Source organism: Ovis canadensis, chromosome 10, assembly GCF_042477335.2.
Source record: "Ovis canadensis isolate MfBH-ARS-UI-01 breed Bighorn chromosome 10, ARS-UI_OviCan_v2, whole genome shotgun sequence".
NCBI classification, from domain to species: Eukaryota; Metazoa; Chordata; class Mammalia; order Artiodactyla; family Bovidae; genus Ovis; species Ovis canadensis.
Genome location: NC_091254.1, coordinates 45,688,584 through 45,697,902, shown reverse-complemented (window position 1 = coordinate 45,697,902; position 9,319 = coordinate 45,688,584). Strand labels below are relative to the sequence as shown.

The 9,319-nt window shown below is 46.3% G+C and overlaps 1 long non-coding RNA gene across 1 annotated transcript; it reads right to left on the bottom strand.

The window, feature by feature from the left end:
- Window positions 1-54: 54 nt before the first annotated feature.
- Window positions 55-2,475, bottom strand: LOC138446588 (uncharacterized). Its single transcript, XR_011259452.1, has 2 exons — window positions 2,272-2,475; window positions 55-1,366 (listed from the first exon to the last, which is right to left on the bottom strand). It is a non-coding gene; the product is annotated as an uncharacterized lncRNA (long non-coding RNA).
- Between the last annotated feature and the right edge of the window lie 6,844 nt (window positions 2,476-9,319).

Here is a 9,319-nt window from a genome sequence, read left to right as displayed (position 1 = left end):
TTTTAAGGGCAGGGGAGTGGTTAAGAAGGCAATTTGGAAGTTAAAGAAGGAGACTTTTTTTTTAAATTTACTTATTTATTTTAGTTTTGATTGCCTTGGGGCTTTCTCTAGTAGTGGCAAATGAGGGCTACTCTTCCTTGCTGTACATGGGCTTCTCATTGTGGTGGCTTCTCTTGCGGAGCACAGGCTCTAGGTTGCGAGGGCTTAGTATTTGTGGTGCACAGGTTTCAGTTACTCTGCTGTATATGGGATCATCTAGACTGGGGATCCCCAGACTGGGGATCAAACCTGTGTCCCCTGCACTGGCAGGCAGATTCCTACCCATTGCACCACCAGGGAAGTCCAAGAAGAAGACTTTATAAAGGGGAAGCTCTGATGTATGCAGGTGCCCCGGGAAGGTGAATGTATCCTCTTATCTTTCTCCTTGGCAGCTGCTCCCACCATTGCTCAGTATTTACTGCCCTTCTCCAGGCCACTGCACTCTCCAAGGCTATAAAAACAGGGCAGTCACACCACCTTCTCTGTGACACTGAAGGGGAGCGAGCCCTTAGGTATTTTTTAATGAAAGGAACTATAACTTGTGCTGTCAGCATTCACACCAGTCCCGCCCAGCCAGATGGGTTATTTCTTATTTTATATCTCGTGTAACTCTGACCATAGATTTCTAATCTGCAGAAAACCTTCAAGCTGAGGGGAAAAAGTAGGGCAAGAGAATAACCCTGATAGAGAGAAGAGAAAGGGGAAGAGGGAAGAGGGAAAAAAGAGAAAACTTTTAAGAGGGGAGAGTTTTTGTTTTGTTTTGCTTTTAATTGGAGTACAGTTGATTTATAGTATTGTGTTAGTTTCAGACATATGGCAGCATTTCCCAGTTATGCATATATATATCTCCCCTCATTTTTAGAGTCTTTTCCTATGCAGACCTTCACAGAGTATTGAGGAGAGTCCCTCCCTGTACTAGACCTTTTTTTCTTTTTAAAATAAGTTTACTTATTTATTTGGCTACACCAACCAGGTCTTAGTTGCAGCATGTAAGTCGGGGCATGTGGGATCTAATTCCCTTACCTGGGATCAAACCTGGGCCCCCTACATTGGGAGCACAGAGTTTTAGCCCTTGGTCCGCCAGGGAAGTCCCAAGGGGAAGGTCTTATATCATCACCTTTCTTGGCTTCTCTTTCTCCCTGGAGTATATAAAAGGGTAAATCCAGTCGTTACCTCCTGACCAGTGCCTTCTGTGATGGGCAGAATAGCGCCTGTGTTAGGCCAGGTCCTCGTCGATGGCACCTGAGGACAGATTATCTTGCGCAGCTGCAGGGACCTTTCAGGTATGTGATGTTTCTGGATGGCCCCAGTGTGATCGCCAAGGGTTCTAACAATGGAAAGAGGGACATCAGAGAGTCACAACCAGAGAAAGAAGATGCTAAACTTCTTGCTTTGGACTTTCCAAGTGGTGCTAGTGGAAAAGAACCTGCCTACCGATGCCGGAGACTTGGGAGATGTGGGTTTGATCCCTGGGTCAGAGGACCCCCAGAAGAGGACATGACAACCCATTCCAGTATTCTTGCCTGGAGAATCCCATGGGCAGAGGAACCTGGTGGGCTGCAGTCCACAGGGTTGCAGAGTCGGACATGACTGAAGTGACTGAGCACACACACCTCTTGCTTTGAATACAGAGGAAGTGTCCATAAGCAAAGGAACACAGTTGGTATCTAAAAGCTGGAAAAGTTTAGGAAACTGGATTATTGCCTTAAAGGCTCCAGAGGGAGTGTAGCCCTGCTAGCACTTTGGTTTTAGCCCAGGGAGACCCATTTCAGACTTTTGACCTCTAGACCTTAAGTGAATAGATTTGTGTTTTTCCAAAAAATAGAAAAAAAAAAAAAAGAGAGAGAGAGAAAAGAAAACCTTCAGGTAATCAGAACAGGTAACCTGAAATTATTTTGGACAAAACTAAGCAGAACTCCTTATTCATGAGCTTTTTTTGTTTGTTAGCCTTTCGTTTTCCTTCCCTAAATTATCTGCTCCCCACTGTATTGGGCTTCCCTGGTGGCTCAGATGTTAGAGAATTCGCCTGCAACGCTGGCGACCTGGGTTCAATCGCTGGTTTGAGAAGATCCCCTGGAGAAGGGAATGGCTACCTAATCCAGTATTCTGGCCTGGAGAATTCCATGGACAGAGGAGCCTGGCAGGCTACGGTCCATGGGGTTGCAAACACGACTGAGCGACTTTCACTTTCCTTTCCACTGTATTCCCTCCCCCACTGTGTTCCATGCTCACTCCAGCCAGATCCCGGTATCATCCTGGACTCCAGGGTATTCCTCCACAGACGCTCACTCAGATCCGATGACTGTGCTGTATTCAGTCAACAGACTTAGGTACTGGTTTCAGCTCCAGCGTGTAAAGAGCTTGGAAATCGCCACTCTTGTCCCTAGAGCAAAGGGAGCTGAAGGAGCTGGAAATCAGCGCTTTATCTTGTGCCCTTCAGAACCCCAGGGCACAGGGCACAGGGCACAGCAACATCCCATGATCTGGAGAGTCAGGAATTGTCCTATTTCAACAAAAAATACAAGGCTTTTAAAAAGGCAAGCAAAAGCACAATCTGAAAAGCACTAGAAGCAGCCTCAGATGAGGCTGAGATTTGGGCATTACTGGACAGACAATTGACAACGGCTATGATTAATATTTTAAGAGTTCTTTTGGACAAAGCAGGCAACTTGTAAGAACAGATAGGTAATGTGAGTAGCAAGGTGGAATTGTTAAAACGCATCAAAAGGAAATGCCAGAAGTCAGAAATAAGAATCCTGCAAGCTTTGTGGTATGGCGCAGAAAAAAGAAAGAAAGCAAGCAAAAAACCATTATAACAGAAATGCAGGCTGCCTTTCATGGATTCAACAGTAGATTGGACAAGGCCAAGGACAGAACCAGTGTGGGCAGTTCTTTGACTTGCTGCTAAAAAAAAGTCAATCTCAAATATAAAACTGGTTGCTCTGTCTCAGTGGTTATACGTATGTATGCTCAGTTGCTCAGTCGTATCTGACTCTTGGTGACTCTATGGACTGTAGCCCGTCAGGCTCCTCTGTCTATAGGATTTTCCAGGCAAGAATACTGGAGTGGATTGCCATTTCCTCCTCCAGGGGATCTTCCTGACCCAGGGATAGAACCTTCATCTCCTGCATCTCCTGCATTGGCAGGCGGATTCTTTACCATTGAGCCACCAGTTACATATTCAGTTCAGTTCAGTCGCTCAGACATGTCTGACTCTTTGCGACCCCATGAATCGCAGCACGCCAGGCCTCCCTGTCCATCACCAACTCCCGGAGTTCACTCAAACTCATGTCCATCGAGTTGGTGACGCCATCCAGCCATCTCATCCTCTGTCATCCCCTTCTCCTCCTGCCCCCAATCCTTCCCAGCATCAGGGTCTTTTCCAATGAGTCAATTCTTCGTATGAGGTGGCCAAAGTACTGGAGTTTCAGCTTTAGCATCATTCCTTCCAAAGAAATCCCAGGGCTGATCTCCTTCAGAATGGACTGGTTGGATCTCCTTGCAGTCCAAGGGACTCTCAAGAGTCTTCTCCAACACCACACTTCAAAAGCATCAATTCTTCGGTGCCCACCTTTCTTTACAGTCCAACTCTCACATCCATACATGACCACAGGAAAAACCATAGCTTTGACTAGATGGACCTTTGTTGGCAAAGTAATGTCTCTGCTTTTGAATATGCTATCTAGGTTGGTCATAACTTTCCTTCCAAGGAGTAAGTGTCTTTTAATTTCATGGCTGCAGTCACCATCTGCAGTGATTTTGGATCCCCAAATAATAAAGGCTGACACCGTTTCCCCATCTATTTTCCATGAAGTGATGGGACCAGATGCCATGATCTTCATTTTCTGAATGTTGAACTTTAAGCCAACTTTTTCACTTTCCTCTTTCACTTTCATCAAGAGGCGTTTTAGTTCCTCTTCACTTTCTGCCATAAGGGTGGTGTCATCTACATATCTGAGGTGATTGATATTTCTCCCGGCAATCTTGATTCCAGCTTGTGCTTCCTCCAGCCCAGCGTTTCTCATGATGTACTCTGCATATAAGTTAAATAAGCAGGGTGACAGTATACAGCCTTGACGTACTCCTTTTCCTATTTGGAACCAGTCTGTTGTTCCATGTCCAGTTTTAACTGTTGCTTCCTGAACTGCATATAGGTTTCTCAAGAGGCAGGTGAGGTGGTCTGGTATTCCCATCTCTTTCAGAATTTTCCACAGTTTATTGTGATCCACACAGTCAAATGCTTTGGCATAGTCAATAAAGCAGAAATAATTGCTATTACATAAAGTTCAGATTCCTAAGTGAGACCTACAGCAATGACCTCTACCTGCTTCTATGGCTTCAACTTTTATCACTCCCCACCTAGAATATTATGTATAGACACATGGAACTCTGGTTCAGTAACTTGATGCGCTGACCAGCTTAATTCTCTCCTCTTCATGCAATGTCCCTCCTCCTCCACATCCTGTCTTGCCATCCAGTTTATCCCCGAAGACACAATTCAGGGAGCAGTGGCCAAAGGATGCCTCCCACCACCCCACCACCCCCACCACTAACATATAAGTCAGGTGCTTTTTCTCATGATCATAGTAATTACCACCCTGTAGCATAATCATCGATTTTTTTTTTTTTTAACTCCTCTGCCCTGGACTCGGCTGTGGGTCTTCTAAGGGAAGGGGCCATGTCTCTATAGGCTATGTATTCCAAGCACCTAGGACTTGGTCTGATAGACAAGGCAACCAGTAAATGTTCCATGGATGAGTGAACGAACAGATGACTGAACGCAGTAGGCTCTCAGGAGGAAAGAAATGGGTAAATACAAGAAACCAAACTAAACAGATATTTGAGCCAAAAGCCAATTTCCAGGCTGTATTAGTCAGAGTTCTTGGGTACAAACAACAGAGATTGACTCTGGTTCACTTAAGCAGAGAAGGAATTTTCTGGAAGGGCATTACGTTGCTCACAGAATCGACAGGAAGTCAGGAGAGTCAGAGAAAAGACAAAATGAAGACGCTGCCACAAGAAAGGGCCTGTATCACTGGCCATGGTGCTTCAGCCTCTGCAGGAATCTCAGACTGATGACTCAGTCCCTCTTAAAGGTTCAGAGGCTAAGAGTGAGACTGATTGCCACGCTTGGGTGAAGCGTCTGTGGAACAAAACCATCAGGAGCAGTTCCAACAATCGTTTCTGCTATTTGGGGTCAGTTGGAGCACGCCGTACAGGAGCACTGAAGTCTCATGGGTTTCCCCCACCCAGGACACAGTCATAGCTTGTGAATAACACTGCCAGGTTTGTGGACAGTGCAGTTTACATTTGTCTTTGTTTTCAAGTCTGAGGCTGGGACCTTTAATTAAAAACTTTATTTAGAGCTGGAGAGGGTGTGGAGAGAGGGGAACCCTCCTACCCTGTTGGTAGGAGTGTAAATTGGTACAGCCACTAGGGAGAACACAGAGCTACCATATGACCCTGCTATCCCACTCCTGGGCATGTATCTGGAGAAAAACATGATCTGAAAGGAGACATGCACCCCAATGTTCACTGCAGCACTGTTTACAAAAGCCAGTACATGGAAGCAACCTAAATGTTTATCAACAGAGGAATAAATGAAGACGATGTGCCACACACATTCTGTGGAATATTACGCAGCTACTAAAAAGAACGAAATCATGCCATGTGCAGCAGCATGGATGGACCTAGAGACTGTCATACTGAGTGACGTCAGATAGAGAAGGAGAAACAGTGTATGGCATCCCTTATAAGTGGAACCTAAAAAAGACACGATACAATTTGAACTTACTTACAAAACAGAAAGAGACTCACAGACTTCGAGAATGAGCTCATGGCTGCCAGGGGGAACGGATAGTTAAGGAGTCTGGGATGGACATGTACACACTTCTGTATTTAAAATGCATAACCAACAAGGACCTATTGTACAGCACATGGATCACTGTTCAATATTGTGAGGCAGCCTGGATGGGAGGGGAGTCTGGGGGAGAATGGAACCTGTATATATAGGCTGAGTCCCTTTGCTGTCAATCTGAAACTATCACAACATTGTTTGTTAATCTACTATATGCCAATACAAAATTAAAAGTTTTTTGCTGCTAAGTCACTTCAGTCATGTCCGACTCTGTGTGACCCCATGGATGGCAGCCCACCAGGCTCCCCCATCCCTGAGATTCTCCAGGCAAGAACACTGGAGTGGGTTGCCATTCACTGTATTTAGAGCCTCTATAGTTATGGGGACTATTGATCAGTTCTAGTTGGACCAGGCATCTCGGAGGGAGCCCTAGGAAGCCAGGGTCCTGGGTCCAGCTGGGTTTCCAGTGGCCTTCCGATCTTGGGAGAATCTCTTCTTTTCTCAGCCTCTTTGCCTCCAGCCTTTAAATACAGTGTTTGATGAGATGATCTTTAAATTGCCTTCAGATTCTGAAGTGTTGTTTTATGAATGCTGAAGATCAAAATTGTAAAAGCTTGAGTTGATGGCAGATCGTTGAGATGATTCCTGTAATATTGCCCTCATCCCTGCAATTTTGCCTTGCCATCATTCCAGTCCTTTAACTGACTCATGGCACCACCCCAGGGCCATGCTGTAGAGGGTGCTGAGCAGCACCCAGCCCTGCCCACAAAATAAATACCTCAGGGGAGGGGAGCTCCTCACCTAACAGGCCACTCCTTCCCTGGGGGACCACACCCATCCATGCACTGGCCGAGGGCCTGTGTATCAGCCTGCTTTGGAGGCCAAAACAAAGCACCACAGTCTAGGTGGCTTTCAAACACACACTTGTTTTCTCATAGTTTGGAGGTCAGGAGTCTGAGATCAGGGAGGGTTGGTTTCTCCCGAGACCTGCCTCCTTGGCCTGTAGATGGATGTTCTCTTGCTGTGGCCACGTGGCCTTTTCTCTGATCACTCATTCCTGGCACCCTTTCCTTTTCTTAGAAGGACACCAATCATTGGATTAGAGCCCTACCCTTATGACCCCATTTAACCTTAAAAGACCCTAATGCTGGGAAAGATTGAGAGCAAGAGGAGAAGAGGGGTGACAGAGGATGAGATGGTTGGATGGCATCACTGACTCAATGGACATAAGTTTGAGCAAACTCTAGGAGATGGTGAAGGACAGGAAAGCCTCGTGTGCTGCTGTCTGTGGGGTGGCAAAGAGTTGGACGTGACTGAGTGACTGAACAACAACAACCACCACTTTAGAGGTTGCATCTCCCAAAATGGTTGTTTTCTATGGTTCTAGCAGTTAGGGCTTCAACATATGAGCTGTGGGACTGAATCATCCAGGCTTCAGAGCTTCCTAGACACCAGCCACGGCCTCTGCTGCTCTGCTTCTGCTCTGCCCACTCCTCCCACAGCCTCCACTCCCCTTCAGGTGTCCACCCAGAGCCCTTCTCAGTAAACATCCTTGCTCCCAAGGCTCCAAAACATTCCTGTCTGTTTCCTGGGGAACTGGCCCCCAGACATGTGCCATTCACCTTGCCTTCATTCCTTTATTTCTCTTCTGGAGAGGACCACTTTGGAATTAATAGCATATCCAGAAGGCTATAGATAAATGCTCATCTTCATACAGAATGACCACTGCTGGAGAAGCTCCAGTAGAAAGAGATGGTCTGACCAGGTGAGCTCTCAGGTGGTCTGGTCAGGTGAGCTCTCAGGTGGTCTGACCAGGTGAGCTCTCAGAGATCAGGTGAACTCTCAGATGGTCTGATCAGGTGAACTCTCAGATGGTCTGACCAGGTAAGCTCTCAGGTCCCTTTTATGGGATGTCTCTGTTCTAACTCATTGTCACCTGATAACTCTTCCTTAAATAGTCAAAGGGAGCAGAGGCTTGAATAAACGTGAAAGCTACATTTCTTGTACCTGATTCTGTGGTTCTGAGGCCAAACTTAGCTCCTTCCCTAGGCTCCTAGGTGCCCCCACACAGTTCCACTTTCTCTCTTCTTGTATAAATTAAGGAAAGCTCTCAGGTCATCAAAATTGCAGAAATGAAAATTACAACAGAGTGAATGTCATTGAGAATTGACAACTGAACTGCCCTCCTGTATGGGGCATTCCACCATGGGGGGTAGAAAAAAAGTAGGAGAAAAACCCTCCTTCTAGAGTTGTCACAGGGAATTCCCTGGCAGTCCAGTGGTTAAGACTTGGTAGTTTTACTGATGTGGGCTGGGGTTTGAGTCCTGGTTGGGGAGCTAAGATCCTGCAAGCCTCATGTGGCACAGCCGAAAACCAGAGTCCATGCAGAGCAGGTGGAGCAGTGAGTTATATTTGGACTAAAACTTGTCATTATCATGGGACACTTTGGGGAGGACTCAATGATGGAGGACTTGGAAAATCCAGGTCCTATGACCAAGGGTAACTCCAGCCTTGAAAATCTCTGTATGTCTCTTCCCCGGGTCATTAAACATCACATGCCCTCTAGGAGGCACCAGTTAAACATCTGTGATACTTTTTCTGGATTTTTCCCTGAATGTAGGGAAGAATGGGTCTCCAGTTGCCTTGGACCACGGTTTCCCATGCCAATCTGGGTGCAATCAGTGGGATGGGAACCTCTTAAAACCATCTGAAAAGCCCTTGGATTTCTTTGGAAACAGACATGGAGAAAACATAGAGATCATGTTTGCAATATGTATACACAAAGATTAACACATTTCTCAGTTGCTCTGTTCATACTGGCAACAGCTATTGTTCACAGAATCTATAGCCTCAACAAAAAGTTAGCATATTTATGTCTGTCCTGTTTCCTCTAAGAGTCCTATGCATGTCACTCGGAAAAAGATCCAAACCTAGAACCTATGCAGTGAGTACAGGAAACGCTCGAAGGTTTAAAAGACCTCCTAAGACTCAGATGGGGACAGTGGCTGCATGGGGCTCTCAAGACCATTCTCTGCCTTCTGTTGCCTCAGGCAGGGGCCTCAGAAGAGAAGGACCTGTCTCCGCTCTCCTCCGGGAGCTTATCTGCCATAGACATCACAGGAGAATCACCGTTCTGCAGAGCTGGGTACCAAGTCTAACCAAAGCCCCCAGGGAGCCTTGGCCTGAATTCTGAGAGGGTCCCAAGGAGTCGGACATGACTGAGAGACTAACACATTCACACACTAGGTGGCGCTAGGCAGAGTTTGGGTCTGTGTAGACTGTTGACTCCAGACTGTTAACGGTTTAGTGCACAGTCAAATTACATTCAGTTCTTTCTCATGACATACATTTGTCTATGTGTCCTCTGTTGCTGGAAAAGACCCTGATGCTGGGAAAGATTGAAGGTGGGAGGAGAACAGAACG